The 18,424-nt window shown below is 43.1% G+C and overlaps 1 protein-coding gene across 7 annotated transcripts in view; it reads right to left on the bottom strand.

Annotated features, from left to right (window-relative positions):
- The window catches only part of FTO (FTO alpha-ketoglutarate dependent dioxygenase), a 269,303-nt gene that overhangs the window by 62,787 nt on the left and 188,092 nt on the right, over nt 1-18,424 (bottom strand). The window lies entirely within an intron of this gene.

Below are 18,424 nucleotides of genomic sequence, written 5' to 3'. Positions count from 1 at the left end.
CCGGAACAGCTCTTAACTGCAGCATACAATAGAGCTTTTACAGCCCCTTGTCATATCAATTGAGGACAATATCAAAAAGGAAATTATGAGTGTCGTGACCTCTCTCTCTCTCTCAGTAAAAATTATATCTATCTATCTATCTATCTATCTATCTATCTATCTATCTATGAGAGAGAGAAGATCTAGTGACGAGTGTAGGCTCAGCAAGGCATAGCAGATTACCCCCTTACAAGTTTTAAAAGACTGGATGATATATGACATTTTCATCAGGCACTTCGGGAACGTCACCGAGAGGGAAAATAAAGGGTCTGAAAAGAGACGATGAGGTGAATTATGCAACTGTAATTGCCGATCATAACCTGATATGAGCTGACAATTGCTCTGTTTTCATATTGAGATTGCCGAAAATTGTCAGAAAATGCAATGGCTCCTTAATGTGGCCTAGATCAGGCTAATATTTTGATCATTTTTCACTCGGCTGCTAGGTAAATTCGGCTTCCTTAACACCACTCGCACTGGCCCAGGGCAATTGCGGGGCCCAATTTTACTCTGGAAGGGAGAAAATATGTGTAAACTACAATTTTTCATATTTTTCTGCATGCATAAGAAGATGAAACATCTTTATCATGTGTATTGTCTGGCTCAGCTTATACAAAATATTAGTTTATCTCCCTGGCTTGGGTTGATTCCATAAGCAAAATACATAGATCTAAAGGAGAAGCAATATGCTATATACAAAATAGAGCCATATTTTATGCAGCTTCATTTCTAAGATTCTTAGGAAGCACTTTGGAAAAAGCAAGCACTGCAACCATTATTTTTCCCCCAGGGGAGGGGGCAGGGGTCCCTCCCCCTCAAAATGCATATACCTTCCTTGAAAATCTCTGCAGAATTCAAACCACAGCAATCCACTTTAAGGTGCTTCTATGAGAGATGTGGTGTTTTAAAGGTTTTTTTTAATTTAAAAAAGAAAATCTGGGCAGGGGATGGGGAAAAAAAAGAATTTCTGTAAGGCAAACAACTCATTTCCCCACTTATGCAGTGGATGGATATTGGTTAATAAAAGTCATTTGCTTAAATCCAGCCAATGCAAAATTAAAAATAGAAATAAAATAGAAATCTACACTAAAATAATGGGATGGAAATCTTGGTACTAACCATTTGGTGATAATGATCAGCAATAATACCTGGGGCGGAAAGGTCAAAGCCCATCCAATTCAGGAGAGGGAGTAATTCATTGTACATGCCTGTCTATAAGAATTAGTTTGATCAAGTCATTATCTAGACAGTTAGGTGTTGTCTGTCAATTTGACCTTCCTCCAAATATGAATCAACAAACTTCCATGTGGACAAAGGACACTTTGATTACAGATTCGGTTATTTGGGCATCTTTGCTAACCTGACAGGCCTTAGTGGGGAAACAGGAGCATGAGAATGTATAGGCATGCTCATGGAATGTGAAGACACACTCCCACTCATTTCTGGTTTTTGTAAAGCAACAATAACAGAACTAGGACCAAACCTTTATTGAAATGCAACTTGATGTTGTACCCTTTTGCTTTAAAGGTCAATATTTCAATCGGAAGTAAACAAGCAAAAGAGAGAGAGAGAGAGAGAGAGAGAGAGAGAGAGTGTAAAGGGGATTAAGTTTCTTTGTTAGCATTTACATTATCTGTGTTTAATTCCTTATATATCCCCCACCTTATCTTGCAGCTTCAACGCTAATTGCAAAGCAGCATTGGTGTGGAGTAATGATCCTCTGCACTTTGGAAAAACCGAGCACATTTCTGGCTACTAGAGATAAGGGCTCCCTTTGCAAAGTTAAATATATATCTCGATCAACTTCTTTCAGGCTTCGTTTTACATGCCTGGCCTCCCAGAGACCGAGATTTTGCACCAAATTGTGTAATGTGGGGTGATATCTGCTCCGCTGAAAGAATCTTAACCCGGCTGGTTTTCAAAGGTTTTGGAACTAGGGATATGCAGTGTTATACAAAAATACTAACACTTTATGAGGTTGCTCGCGTTATCCAGCTATTTGGAGGGATATCACGCAGGAAATAAAACCATCTTACTTAATGTGAAGTGATCTCAAGCACCCTGTTCCTAAATCTATTGGTCAGTGAGTACGGTACTATGAATTTGCCAATTTCGGTTTCTGTCAATCTCTCATTTTTCCAATCTTAAATTAAGTTTGGGATTTATTTATTTTTTTAGCATACATAATGAAAATTCATCAGCATTTCAGTGTCAATTTCTCCCAGTGCATACAGTTTTGTATGCAATTTGTATAATAATAATAATAATAATAATAATAATAATAATAATAATAATTTTATTACCCACCCTAAGGTCCCAGGTTGAGTTACAGCATTGAAACACAGTATTAAATACAATTTAAAAGAACTTAGGATAATGCATTTTGTATGCTATTTGCAGTAATATATTCTTATGCACACTTTACCCCATATGCATCACTGTATGCATAACTTGGCTAGGGAACTGCATGGCAAGATTCAGGGGAGCACAAATTTCGAAGGGTAGCTGCTTTTCGGTTTCAGTGTTGTTTCAGAAAGTGTGAATTACGTAGGCTGACCTGTAAACACAACTTGAGAAATAAGAAATTGCAGCTGACATATTTGCCTATCCCTTCCTCCTAAGAATTTTCGTGTTCCAATGAGTATTTTGGAGAGGTGGTTAGGTTGAAGGCATGACTTCTCTGTGGCCATGCAATGTGCTTCACAGTTGAGTTGGGGTTGGGTGGGGGGTGAACTTGGGCTTCTTTTGTCGCCTTGGCTTCCACTCAAAGATACAGTACTTGCACTCTCAGCTCAATTACAGTGGTACCTCGGGTTAAGAACTTAATTCGTTCTGGAGGTCCGTTCTTAACCTGAAACTGTTCTTAACCTGAGGTACTACTTTAGCTAATAGGGCCTCCCACTGCCACCGCGCTGCCTGCGCACGATTTCTGTTCTCATCCTGATGCAAAGTTCTTAACATGCGGTACTATTTCTGAGTTAGCGGAGTCTGTAACCTGAAGCGTCTGTAATCTGAAGCATCTGTAACCTGAGGTACCACTGTACTGTCAAATAGTCTATTCCAAATTTTACTGCAGTGCCCAAATATGGTTCTGGTTATGAGATATGCACCTGCAGCTGTTTAAGAGCTCTAAGGTTCACAGCCTAAGACATTGTATCAACACTTGACATGCCTCCTGAGCTCCCCTGCTGAAGAGCAAGGTGGGCACAGTCATTTGTGCTGTTGTCATCCTGAGCTTTAGGACTGGCCAAGCCAACAGACACTCCTGTGAGTAGGCTGGGTCTGCTCATGCCATCACAGCTGTTGTTGCATCCTTGTGCAGTTGACATGACTGGTTCACTGTCTGATCCAGCCTCGCCAAAGGCAGGGGGAGCTATGATGTTGTGAGGTGGTGCTAAAATCAAGTCAGGAGGCACCTCCTTGGCCCTTTGGAAGTCTGGTGTTACTGAGGCTCTCCTTTGCCTGACAAGTCTCTTTGGTGTCCTGACTCACACACCCCAAACCACTATGCCCCTCCCCAGGATCTGATTACAAAGCCTAATCTCATTCCTTCTTCCCTTTTGACCAGGCCTGCCAAGACACCTTGATGGGGCTCATAGGTGTTTCAGGACAACCCCCTAGGCCAGGGGTGGCTAAACTGTGCCCCTCCAGATGAACTACAACTCTCCATCATCAACATACCATGATGGAAATTGTCATTTGGCAGTGTCGTTGTTCTAGACACTAAAAATATTGCATGGGCCACAAGCAAATTGGAGCTGCATGGGGGAAATACATTTAGGACTGGGATGTTGGCTGGGCATAAAAGAAAACAAACTGGAGACTCATGCCAAAATTATTATGACTCCTATTACTGAAAGCATGTGATATCAGTTGCTGTCTGTGTAAGAGATCCATGCAGCAAGGGTGTGGACATTTTGAGAAGCCTTTCCTTGCCATTTTATACTCAGGCTATCATCACTGCGAAATGTTGCAGTCCCCAGTGCTTCTGTTCAAAGTTCCAGCCAGCCATGCCCCATTCTAATCCCCCTCCATCAGATTTTCCATGCCCCCAATAGCAGCCAGCATTTGGTACCCACTGAAAATGCTCTGTACTGATTGGGCTGTTTGGGGTATCCTCCATTAGTCCCCTTCTTTTTTGCACCAGTTCAAAATTTCAGGCTCCTCACAGTCTGCTGATACCTCCCTCCTTTGTGTAGCTGCTGCTGTTTTGGCTACGAAAGTATACATGCTTGGAGTTTGCTATTAGTTTATATTTTGAAGGGTGGTAAATGTTTTCCAATTGTGAAAAAAGATCTCATGCTTCACCTTGGATATATATGCATAGTTCCTTCTTGCAAGTGGAGTAAGTAAAGTGCTTATTTTGGGGCTGGGTTTATAGAAGCTTTCTATAACTTGACAGCCGTTATAGTCTCCTAACCAAGTCACAGAAAGTGGGTTAATTTCATCTTTTTGTCTCTGTATCCCCCTTCCGGAGACTTGGAGAGTCTGCTGGTGCTGCGGTTGCCCAGCAACTCCAGAGCGGCAGCGCATCACCAATTTGCTAATTGTTCCCAGTGTTTTCAGCACTACAAATCAGGACATTGATGGGATAAATAGGAAGCAGCTGGGACCTCCAGAGTATGTGCTGCAGACTGAAAAGTGAGAAGATCAGGAATGAGCAGGAAAAGTAATGTGCGGAAACAATAGCAGTGGTCATTGCTAATGTCGCTGTGGGCAAAGTTATGGACTTCTATGAAGCTGACTTTAAGTTAGATTAGGTGCAGGGAACCTCGGGCCTGGGGCAGTGCCAAATGTCGCCCTCCTAGCTTCATTATCTGGCACTCTGGACCCTCCCAGTCCACACCCCTCACCAGCCTGCTTCACGCTTTCTGCATGTGTTTCTGTCTGGCAGTCCTAGCCAGCATGGCCAATGGCCAGGCATGATGGGAGCTGTAGTCTGGCAACATCTGGAGGGCCACAGCTGTGGAGAATCCATGGCCCTGCAGATGTTGCTGAGACCCCAACTCCCAACTTCCCTGACCCACATTGACTGAGACTGGTGGGAGTTGGAGTCCAACAACATCGCAAGGGCCAGAAGTTCCCCATCCCTGCTCTATAGCTTCACCTAAAGATAAATCCGGTCTTGAACTGAACGTAAGATTCACTTCCATCCCTGATATTTTTCAAAATCCCATTGAAAGAAACCCAAGACCACAAGTCTTTTGAGCTGCTCAAAGTTAATTCAAGATCTATTCATAATCAAATTTCATCCTGGATTTTCTGGTTAGTCTAACAGAGTTAATTCCCCTAATGTTGCTGATTCGCGGAAGAAGTCTCTAGCGACTGCGCCAACCTGGGATTCTGAGCAGCTGTCAGAAGGTACTCCGAGGGATTCCATATTAGCTGGGATGCAACCAGGCAGAAAACCCATTAGATGGTGCTAAATATACTAATCACATCTATTAAAGACAAAAATGGACTTGGTAATTACAACAAATAACCAAACTATAAGGGTGGGGGGAAGTTCATGGGATTTAGGGTGGGGGTGCCTGAACCATCTGAATTTGTCAATGGAGAAGAGGCTTCCCATCATAAAGCCATATATCCCCTCCCATACCTGTGCATCCTGCTATCATAAATAAGCAAATTCCCTTCCACACCCCACCTCTTAAATAGAAGGAAACTTTTCATGCCAGTTTCAGAAACACATGTCCCACACAACCCCTATACATTTTCATGATATGACTGCGCCATAAACCCATTTATTATTTGGAAATATATAATCGAGTGGAGACATGGATCCCACATATATAAAGTCCCATTAAAAGGGCTACATTTTCTCTCTGCAACCATAAAACACCTCTTAAAAAAAGAACACAATCCCTTTGTTTCCAAGCCAAGCACATATAACTAAGACAGCTTGCCTTCTTTTAAGTAAATAAATAAAAAAAATGATTTGTACTGAATAAAATGAAAGATTGCATGTTCTTTGTAATTTAGCAATAAAGCACATCGGAACACATGCTTACTGCAAGCTGACCCTTGCCTTTGAGGTGTCAAAAGTCAGATGCTTTCAATGATTCAGAAACAGCATAGCAATTAAATGCAAAAATAAACCAACCAACCAACTAACCCCTTGAGTGCATCGTATGCAATAGGAATCCCAGGGCCACAACAATTCATAATCATTAAAGGTCCCCTGAATTCTCACTGAGCAAAAATTAGGGACAATTTACAGAAATCCAGTCTAGGGGTGCCTCTGGACTGTCAGTATTTTAGAGGAGAGATTAAAGGGCGTATTGGGAAAATAGGTTCACATAATTAAAGCAGATTGAAGCGCTCTAATGCTCCACCACAGCAAATCCAAAGGAAGGTGACTTTTTGCTGCTAGGAAAGTGATGGGAAAATGCATTGGAAAGTGCAGAGTGGAAAAAACAATTAGCGGGAAGACATATAAACACCCTGCAGGGAGTTTCGCATTGTGCTATGGTGAACACCCCATAAAATGCTTTGCAAGCAAGAAGCCCTAACTTGCGCTGACGGGACTTGTTTGGTGAATCCCATCTCTGCAACCAAAGCAAGAAATCAGTTTTGTTTGGAGTGGATTTCCATTCCTTTTGCCATTCCAAGCCAACTGTTTAAATTATGTTTTATGTTCCTCCTTTCTTTTGCGGGGGTGGTTATAAATGTTTTGATTTAATTGTTGCCTGTCACTTTAGGCACTATTTTGGTAAGTGGAAAGGCAGGAACAAACAAATAAAGTATCAGGTTGTTAACATCCTTACTGATTCAGATGAAAGAAGCATCCAACACAAATGATCTTGAGGATCCCAGGTAGAAGTCCTCCCAGGACTTGCTTTCTTAGACCTTTTAACTTAAAATACTTGTAACGATGGGCAAATCTGACAATTTGATTTCACTGTTTCTCCTTTTTCCAATCTTAAGTTCAGTTCTCCACATTCCCACATTTTTTTTTAAAAAAAGGCCTAACGAAAATTCATTTTAGTACAAATTTCTGCTAACAAGCACATCTTTGTATGCAATTTAACCTAATCTGCATATTCTTTCAAAGCAATTTCTTCCTAATATAATGCACATTTGTACCTTATTTTCACTAATATATAAGTTTCTATGCATGTATTACCCCAGTATATGCATTTTGAACACATTCCTGGAGCGGAGAACTACACTGCAAAATTCAAAGAAATGCAAATTTCAAAGGATAGCTATGTTTTTGCATATTTTTTCTTGGGAAAGTGTGACTTAGGTAGGTTCCCCTTTAAATGCAAACTGAATCAAATTTATTTCCCCCTCTCAGATATCGGGAATTATATCTGGATTTGCCAAGGGTGATCCCATTGTTATGTCTGGTGTGCCTAGATGGTGAATATTTGATCTGGTGTTCTTTACACAACAAATAAGGAGGCAGTGACAGCCACCAACTTGGATGGCTTTGAAGGAAGATTCAAATCATGCAGAACCAGGCTATCAGCCATGATAGCTGTGCTCTTCCTCCATGGTAGAGTTGAGTAGATTTAATATTTCCAGTTGCTGGAAACCACAGGAATGGAGCATGCTCTTGTGCTTGGGTTCTGCTTGAGGCTTTCCCAGAGGCATCTGGGTGGCTTCTGTGAGAACAGGATGCTGGACTAGATAGGCTACTGGCTTGATCCAGCAGGCTCTTCTTACACTCTTCTGCTGCTGTTTCCCCATATTGTTGGAGGATGGATGGCGGCTAATGGATTGAGGTTGAATCCTGACAAGACAGAAGTACTGTTCTTGGGGGACAGGGGGCGGGCAGGTGTGGAGGACTCCCTGGTCCTGAATGGGGTAACTGTGCCCCTGAAGGACTAGATGCGCAGCCTGGGAGTCATTTTGGACTCACAGCTGTCCATGGAGGCACAGGTCAAATCTGTTTCCAGGGCAGCTGTTTATCACCTTCATCTGGTACGCAGGCTGAGACCCTATCTGCCCGTGGACTGTCTTGCCAGAGTGGTGCATGCTCTAGTTATCTCCCGCTTGGACCACTGCAATGTGCTCTATGTGGGGCTACCTTTCAAGGTGACCCGGAAACTACAACTGATCCAGAATGTGGCAGCTAGACTGGTGACTGGGGGCGGCCGCCGAGACCATATAACACCGGTCCTGAAAGACCTACATTGGCTCCCAGTACATTTCCAAACACAATTCAAAGTGTTGGTGTTGACCTTTAAAGCCCTAAATGGCCTCGGCCCGGTATACCTGAAGGAGCATCTCCACCCCCATCGTTCTGCCCAAACACTAAGGTCCAGCGCCGAGGGCCTTCTGGCGGTTCTCTCACTGCGAGACGCTAAGCTACAGGGAACCAGGCAGAGGGCCTTCTCAGTAGTGGCGCCCACCCTGTGGAACGCCCTCCCATCAGATGTCAAAGAGATAAACAACTACCTGACATTTAGAAGACATCTGAAGGCAGCCCTGTTCAGGGAAGTTTTTAATGTGTGACATTTTAATGTATTTTTAGTCTTTGTTGGAAGCCGCCCAGAGTGGTTGGGGAAACCCAGCCAGATGGGCGGGGTACAAATAATAAATTACTATTACTATTGCAGAGTGCTCCAAAAGCTCCCCTCACTGTCAAGAGTGGCTTTTCAAGAGCATGAGAGGCTGTAGCATTAAGTGGGTGAAGAAGACCCACTGCACACACACACACACACACACACACACACACACGACAACGCCAATGATTCCTTTGAACCTAAGAAGTGCCCTTATACCAAGTCAGACTATCCACCTAGCTCAGTGTAGTACCCTCTTGAATGACAGTGGCTCTTCCACGGACAGATCCTGAAACTTTCTGTGTGCCAAGAAGGTGCTGTATCACTGAGTGATGGTCTTCCCCCAAAAGCAAACAGATGCCCACTGCATCGCTGGGCAGACTCACACCATCATTTCTATTCGGTTAACAGCTAAAGGTGCTGTGTGATTATTTTGTAGAGACAAGGCAAAATCCAAGGTGCAAAATGCTATGCCAAGCATGTTTACTCAGAGGTAAGCCCCACTGTATTCAAAGAAAGTTCCACAGAACTGCAGTCACAGAACACAAGCCCCCTGCAGGACATAAAATACATATTCTGAATAGTCTATACATGGCTGTTGTTAAATAAACAGTAGCCGCTGCAGTGAAACAAGAGCTTGCTACATTACACAATCCATTTATATGGAATTCATTGTCATAGGAAACGATGATGACTACTAGTATAGATGGCTTTTAAAGAATTAGACAAATTCGTGCAGGACAAGTCTCCCAACTAAGGGTGGAGAAACCTGCCGATTTCAATTTTTCATTTGCACGCTCCATCTTAAGTTCCATTTGCCCCATTACTGCACCCATTTGTTATTCATTGTGTGCATTTTTCGATGCACATTTTTATATGCAATTTTGCATAATATGGTGTGTTTATGTGTGCTATTTTCACTAATAGACACATGGGTGTATGTAATTTTGAGATGCAGAACTCGACTGCAAAATTTGGAGAATTTGGAGTCAAATTCAAAGACTCTCCCTCCCCTCAGGCCAGTCTCCATCCACACTCTCAATGACAAAGGAGAAAAATAGGAGAATCTCCACATTCAGAGGCAGATCTAGATCCACCAGGGTTTCCAGGAGCAACTTTTTGGCCATCACTGTAGGCAGAGGGAGGAAGCGGACTGTCCTTTTGGTCTGCTTCAGCATGGCAACTGTTATGTTCCTAATATCAGACACGCTACTCATACCCTTGCACAAAGTGAATTCGAACTGAAGCAGTGAAATAGATAATCACATTGCAGGTTTTTACTATTTACATTTCAAAAGATTTGTCTTTCTATCGTTTTAATTCTATTACGGTTTAATTAATTATATATGTTTCAGTTTTATGTATTTTATCTATGATTTAATTTGTATAAGCAGTCTTGAGTCACAGTCTGGGGAAAAAGTGGGATACTACTACTACTATTAGGATTAATAATAATAATAATAATAATAATAATAATAATGCCACCTCATTAACCACATAGATGTGGCAATGATAGTCTTACTTATCATTCCGTTTGCTGCTGATCTGTCTCAGGTGCTAACATAAACCTAACAGTTATTCTAAGCCAGTGATGGCCAAACTTGGCCCTCCAGCTGTTTTGGGACTACAACTCCCATCATCCTAGCTAACAGGACCAGTGGTCAGGGATGATGGGAATCGTAGTCTCAAAACAGCTGGAGGGCCAAGTTTGGCCATCACTGTTCTAAGCACTTCCAGAACAAGACTTGAACCATTTTTTCAAACAAGCACATAATAAACAACATCATGTTCTAAGAATCCACCCTCCACCTGGTAACCCATTTATACGAGGACATCATGTTCGAAGAAACCATCCCCCACCCCACTCTCTTGGTTACCCACTTGGGGTACTTTGGGGTGCGGTACTTTGTATCCTTGTTTATGCCAGTTAGCATTATTCTAGGTTTTTATTTTTCCATAGAAGATCTACCAAAGTGACAAGCGCTTGTCGGGGTGGGGGGCAGTCTCACCGGCAGATTTGCTAAATTACATGAGTAATTAAGTATGCAGAGCTACAGCTGTTGAACAATGGCGGCTTCCAACAAAACGATACCCAAAAAAGGGAAAATAACCAGGCATCTGGTTTCTCTATCGAAATATCTTTCTTAGGGTCTGGATCTTAATTTTTTACAGTTGACAGCAGTATTATTTCAGCCAGTCGGCGGCATCTGGATGCTAGATAAACACACACACGCACACACACAGAGCGAGTGAGCGAGAGAAATCAACAACTCTATGCACTTTAATTAATTGTGGAGAGATTACATGGTCTTCCAACCGTGTAGTCTGTCATCAGCAGGCATTACAGATTTATATTAGATGTTTCTCTACGGTGTCAAGAATAATTAAAAGGGGGGGGGGGGAGTGATGCCAGCCAGCAATACTTTACATCAGTGGCAATTCCGGAGAAAAAAAAAAATCACCGCTGCCAAACCATTTAAAAAGAAGATGTCAATTTTGGTAGCCTGACTGTGCGAGGAATAAATATTAGGATGGTAAAGCAAGCCAAAATATTTAACCACCTTGAATAATGAGAGGCTCATGTTTAATCTATCAGACCCACCAGAATTGGAGTGACATGTCAGAGTTATTAACGGAGCAGCCACCAAAATACAATAACTAACATATGTTTTCCTTTTCTTTTTCCTGAAACGATTTCTGTCCAACTGCTTCTTTTTATTCGTCGGAGAAGCAGAAGTGCCAAATGCACCCATGCATCCTAGCTATTTTCAATTGCTAATTTCCTTCAGTAGAAACTAACCAAGCAACAACAACCAAGCTTCGATTTCAAGATCTCTGACTCCCTGACACTTGTGCGAAGGCCCCATCTGCACAGTATACGCAAAGCAGTGTCATACCACTTTAAGCAAAGAATTCTGAGAACTGCAGTTTGCTAATGGTGCTAAGAGTTGTTAGGATACCCCCTACTCCCCTCAGAGAGCTACCATGCCAAGTGTCCCCCCCCCCCCGCGAAGAGGGACTGAATGTTAAACCACTCTGGGAACTGTAGCTCTGTGAGGGGAATAGGGGGTCTCCTAACAACTTCTCAGCAGCTTTAGCAGACAACAGTTCCCAGAAGGAAGCCGTAACTCTTAAAGTAATATTGCTTCAAATGTGTGGTGCAGAAGGGGCCAAACTGAACAAGCCTAGTTTTAGCATTTCAGAAGGGAGTGCAGGAAGGAAGGGTCAGAAAATCCTCTAAACCTGAAAGAAGTGGGATGTGCAAACTGAGAAATCTCATATGTTGCTTCTGACCTTCTTGAACGTTCCATGCAGAGCTGAGAATAAGTGCACTTTAGTAGTTAAGAGTATTGGGTCACATCCATACCATATGTTTAAAGCACATGGCTTCATCTATAGAATTCCAGGAACTGTCATTTACTCCTCACAGAACTACAATTCCCAGCACCCTTAAAAACCAGTGTTTCCAGGATTCTTTGCAGGACGCAACGTGTTTTAAATGTGTGGTGCGGATTAGCGCTTAGCCTAAAACAAGGAAAGTTCAGGTTCAAATCCTTTCTCAGCCACGCAGATGAACTGTGATCAACAATCATAAACTCTCAGACTAGCCTACTCCTTACAGTTGTTTTGATTTCAAAATTGCTCTCCACGTTTGTTTGTGTGTGCAAACCATCAACACTATCCTGAACTGAGTGTTATTGATTGTAACATATCAATAAAAAGTAAAAAATGATGTGGAGGAAGTTGGCCCCGCTTCCCCCCTAGAGGAAGGCCTTAAAAACCCCTTGCCTCCAATTGGAAGATATATCCAACTTACTTATTTGAAAAATTTCTATACCACCAACATTAACTACACCACCACAATCAACAATAAAATTGCATTCATAAAACAAATACAAAATCCCTGTAACTGATTGCCAATTATTGTGGGAAGGGAGTGCAAACACACATGTCAAATGTTTATGTTAAGTTGTGGGTGAACATATCAGACGACACAGCGATTCCTCAAACAGCTCTTGTTTATTCAGAACAGAACAGAACTGAACTGAAGGGTTCAGCCAGCCTGCTTATATAGAGCTCCACTAGAACGCAACAGTAACCATTTTCTGTAACTACCCAATCACTGAACGTCACTTTCGATCCCTTATTTGCATATGTGGACCTGAGTGAAAACTATCTACAGTATCCCCCTGCTGGCCCAGGGTGAGAACTTCAGTACATAACAGTTTACATTAAGAACATAAGAGGAGCCCTGCCAAATCCAACCAAAGGTTTCTCTCTCTCTCTCTTGTAATACTAGAACTTGTGGGCATCCAATGAAGCTCCGTGTTGGGGCATTCAGCACAGATAAAAGAAAGAACTGCTTCACAAAGCACATAGTTAAAGTATGGAACTTACTCCCACAGGAAGGTGTGATTGCCACTGGCTTGGATGGCTTTAGATAGGGATAAAAAAATCACAGAGGAGAAGGCTACTAGCCACCAGATGGTCCCTTGTACCCTTGGCTGTGAGCTGTACCGGCACCCCCCCCCCATCACTTTACTGCAATAGCCACAATCACAATCTGCAATAGAAATCACAACGTTTTACACGACCCAAGTACTCGAAGCATCTGAAGTGAGGGCAAGGCAAGGAGGAAGGGTGGAAAAATTCACTTGCTTTTATGCCATGGTGCAAGAAGGACAGGAAGCTTCTCCTGAGTTTGATCTCACCGCGACAGCAGTGGTGCATCGCCACACACAAATATGTCATACATGCCGTAGTCTGGTAGACGATTTTTGCACACACCCCTACCTGGGGCTTCACCCCCGTGGGAGGCAGTTTTGCCAACCCTTAGCTACACCTCTGCAAGCTGCAACGTCTATGTTCTGCCTCCAGGGTCAGAGACAGTAATACTTCCGAATACCAGCTGCTGGAAACTGCAGGAGGGGAGGGTGTTTTTGTGGTCGGATCCTGCTTACAGGTTTTTCACAGGCATCTGGTTGGCTGGACTAGACATGCCATTGGCCTTTTATGTTCTTATCTAATCCCGCATCCTATTTCCCACAGTGAGTTGCCAGATGCCTCAGAAACAGGCTCAGAAGCAGGGCCTAAGTGACAGGAGGTCACTTCTCCCCAGCTTCAGTTCCTGATCCCCTTCTCCAAATCCCGGAGGTTGCATACAACCATCATGACTAGCAGCCATTGGTAAGACTAACCTTCCATGCCTCGGGTCTCTGTGACTGCTCAAATTGCCAAAATTAACGGCCACCAACAAATCTTGGGTAGCAAATCCCACAAATTAATTCCACAATGAGTGAAGAGGTATTGTCTTTTGTCTGCCCTGCCTCTACCAAACACCAGGCAGTATCAGTTTCTTCCAGGACAGTGAGGAACAGAACTGAAACAAAATGCGGGAAGGGAGCCAGCTTGGATGCAATCCATAGTCTACTTCTGCAATATTGGAAATAGTTATACAGTACACACACACACATTGCAGGGTCATACATTAACCTATAGTATCAAGAATGACCTGGAAACTCAGATACCATGAATGTGTCTGGGAAAATGGCCTTTGTATCTGGTTACCTTGTCCCTTTTTCTTCTGCGGTGCAATGACAAGTTGGCACCGGGAGCCGTGAACAAAGCTAGGCGGTAGCTACTGAACCCACCCTGGCTTTGATGATGGCTTTGATCAAAAGTGATGTATCATATTCATTAGCGCTACAGAACACCTTAGTCTCCCCATTCTCTGTGTGTACACCAGAGGGAGGGGGTGTCTGAGCATTATCTGCCAGAGTTCTCTTTTCCAATTATCGTTTCTCCACTGGAGAACTTATACCTTGCGATGTAACTTTCAGGTCCGACAAGCCAAGAAGTGACAACAATGCAGCCTCTGTTAAAGCTTCATTTGTACTGATGGACAAACGTGTTACGGTTCAAACAGCCTACCAATTAGTCCGCTCCTTATCATCGACCTGGAAGAGGCTGAGATGAGAAATATCCTGCTGCATGTCCTTCAGATCTACCTCTCCTTATACCAGAAAGTTAATTATTATTTGTATGTTAAGATAGAGGGACGCGGGTGGCAGAGGGATGTGGGCGGTGCTGTGGTCTAAACCCCAGAGCCTAGGGCTTGCTGATTGGAAGGCCGGCGGTTCGAATCCCCACGACGAGGTGAGCTCCCATTGTTCGGTCCCAGCTCCTGCCAACCTAGCAGTTCGAAGGCACATCGAGTGCAAGTAGATAAATAGGTACCACTCCAGCCGGAAGGTAAACGGCATTTCTGTGTGCTGCTCTGGTTCGCCAGAAGCGGCTTAGTCATGCTGACCACATGACCTGGAAGCTGTCTGAGGACAAACGCCGGCTCCCTTGGCCTATAGAGCGAGATGAGCATGCAACTCCAGAGTCATCTGCGACTGGACCTAACGGTCAGGGGTACCTTTACCTTTTATGTTAAGATATCTGTGGATGGAGGTTATGAGCTTTCTATGATTTTTTTTAGCCTAGTTTCAGTGTTCCCTCCTAGCAACCCCTTGTTCCAGACAGGACCCAGGTCCAAACTTTCATGGGCTAGATGAAGGAGGAGAATGTCAGCCCCCCCCCCAAAAAAAATAGGGTGTGCCAATGACATTCCACCACCTTGAAAGGAGGGAGAAGGAGCTAGTAGGCAACTCAATGGAATATATACATACATATATAATAAAGAGCTAGGTTTAGAAAGCTGCCTTATACTGAGCCAGACCACTGGTCCATCTAGCTCAATATGGACACGGACTGGCAGTGGCTCTCTGGGGTTTCAGGCAAAAATCTTTCCCAGCCCTACCTGTAGACACAAGGGACTGATCCTGCAACCTTTTGTATGCAAGACACGTGCTCTGCCACTGAGCTACAGCCTAACATTTATTGTAATGTGGAGGGGAAGAGACAGGAGGAAGCAAGGGGAAAACATCAGAGGGCTGCGCACCTTAAGGGTGTAACTTACTAAACAGGAGGAAATGAAGTCAAATGAGTGTTGAGTTTCTTAGACATGTCTTTGGCTGTGCAGTTATCAAGGGTTACTCAGTAAAATTTCTAATGGTGGACAAAGCTACCTGAAGGAACATTTCTAAATAACAACAGCAACCTTTGACAAACCAGGCATCAGAGACAAGAGGAATGAATGAATCTACTAGCTAAATGGCTCCTGAAAAAGCCAGGCCTTGGCTTCCTGCCTGGTGAATTGTGGAGTAGGGGAATGACACACCTGTATGGGGCAGGCATTGTGCGGCATTGTTGTCACAACTGGAAGGGGTTCACAGTGGATTGCTGCCATTTAAGCACAAGGATGGGCAAAAATAGCACTCTCATTCTCATTCCATGTGTGAAAGTGGACTAGACAGGCAGATGGAACTGACTTCAACTGTTGCGAAGGAGAACTTCCTCTCCACTGTGCCCAAAGCACCAGGCTACCTTAGCAGGCAGGTAGCATACAGAAGCTCTGCCCTCCAACAGAGGGAGGGACAGAGCAAGATGCTCAGAAGGAACAGCCAAGGGGCTGTCATTGCTGGCCACCAGCCTCTGCCACCTGAGGTGGTCACCTCACTTTGCCTAGTGGTAGTGGTGGCCCCGCCTAGGCATCTTCTCTTCCCTCACACAATGGACCCGTACTACATGCTAGCACCATCAGCAACAAGCAGGAATTCAGTGGCAGAAATACAGATGCAGGAATTAATTAATTAATGTCACTGATTAAGCAGCTCATGCTTTCAGCCCTGTTATTGGAAGTTGTGTATATCTCTATGAGAAATTCCTCATTAAGTTCGAATTACGAAAGCTTTTTGACATTCCTAACCAACTTACTTTTAAACTTTTTAAAAAAGCTAATCAGGAAACATCTAATTACTCATATTACTGTGCACTGTCATAGCAGTGTATGTTATTTTCCCTCTGGCGAAAAAGCGAAAATAATAATTGTGTGTCAATTAAAAATAATATACTTGTTGTAAGGTTAACCGAGCGCTGCTAATGCAGGAGCTCTGTTTTGAGAAGAAATAACAGTGAATTAGCCCCATTAGCTGTTCTGGTTTGTTCAGTTTTTCATAACACTCTTTTAAAAATCTCTACCCTACCCTAGTGAGTCTGAAAAGACACTTAAAATGCAACAATAAATCACAACGAGGAGACAAGCGAACAGGCAAGCAAGCAAGCAGTCCTTTCATATTTTGAAGGGGGAGAGGTTTGGGTGGGGAGATGTAATAGAAAAAAGAAAAGTGAGGGCCAAGCCAAATGCTTTCATTTCAAAGGAGATTGGATGATAATGCAAACAAGATTTTCTAGACCGAGCGTTCTGTCTAAGCAATATTTTGTGACTAATAACAGCTATATATACTTATTGAAATCCCAGGCTCAGCAGCACCCCCAGTTCATGGGAGAGTCACCCTTTAAAGCAGCAGAGATCCTGGGAAAGCTAGGCAGATCCTCTCCCCCCACCAATTGCCCCCCAAAAGGTAGAGGGATAGTTCTGCGCTGGTGAATGTATATATTGCAATGCAACTCTCAAGCAGTGAATCAAGGAAGCAAGTCCCCCGCCCCTTCTGCAGAGAAAAACTCACAGCACAATCCTTTGCATGTCTACTCGGAAGTAGGGATGGCAGAGAAATTTGGTTCCATTCTCTTGGAAAGGCAGAACGACTTAATTTGCACTTTCTGGACTAATACAAAAATGAAATACAGCCACTCTTCGAAATTTGCATTTCTCTGAATTTTGCAATTCAGTTCTCCAGCCAAGCAATGTGTACAATTAATTTTTATAATGAAATATTTTTGAATGTGTGATTATTTGATTGTTTGATTATTGTTAGCCGCCCTGAGCCCGGCTTCGGCTGGGGAGGGCGGGATATAAATAAAATTTATTATTATTATTATCATTACAACGATGAACATATTTAAGTAATGTGTGCATGAAAATGCAGAAAAAATTGAAAATATCCTATAAAAAAACATTCCATTAGGCAAAATTTCATACAAATATGCTTTTTTTCTACCTTTTCTACACAGTTGTGCCAAGTTCCTGCCTTGCAGTTCACCTGGTATTTTTGAATCTGTGACAGGCAAAATTGCCTACAGAAATGCACATATTAGGAGAAAACTGCACTAAAATCCTGGCGAATTTTCATGAGGACTTTTTGGGGGGGAATGAAAACTGAGGTGGAAGTGTCAAGAACTGGAGTGGAAAAACTGAGAAATTGAGAAAAGCCAAAATGGCCAGATCCATCTATCCCTACTCAAAACTAAGTTCCATAAAAGTCAGGGGAGCTTACTCCCAGGTTCATGGGTGCATGATTGCAGCTAGTTGCAGCACCCATGGTATGATTTTGCTCCTTCCTTGCCCAGTCAGTTACAAAGCAACAAGAACAACAACAAAAACCACTGTGCAGAGGTGCATGCACGCTGAACATGTGAATGCACAATATAAGAAAAACATTGAACCTGGATCCATTTGCATACAAAGCAGATGCTGTACCACTGGGCTACAGCCTTTCCTCTGAGGCTCTCTGAGGCCCTGCTCTCAAGTCTGCATCTTGCATAATGACTGGGCAAAAAGATCCAACTTCTTTTGGAAGTTAGAAACTGGGACAGAAGCGCTAGCGGTATAACCAGGGAAACTAATGCAATAATCCCTACATCTGCATCTGCCCTAAGTGATATTACGCCATTTGGGGTCTGATTGCTTCTTGAAGAATGAAAGGCCTAATGTTCTCTTTGGAAAGCAATTCCTACATATGCAATACTCCACACCCTCTCCCCAAACCTGCAAATGATAGAAGGCACAGTGTTAATGTAAGGGGGGATCAATCTACCTAAAAATAAAATGAAAGAAACTTACAAAGCCATGATTATATTATTGGAGT

The sequence above is a fragment of the Podarcis cretensis genome (assembly GCF_951804945.1).
Source record: "Podarcis cretensis genome assembly, chromosome: 8".
Lineage (NCBI taxonomy): Eukaryota > Metazoa > Chordata > Lepidosauria > Squamata > Lacertidae > Podarcis > Podarcis cretensis.
This window is presented reverse-complemented; position numbering and strand designations above follow the sequence as displayed.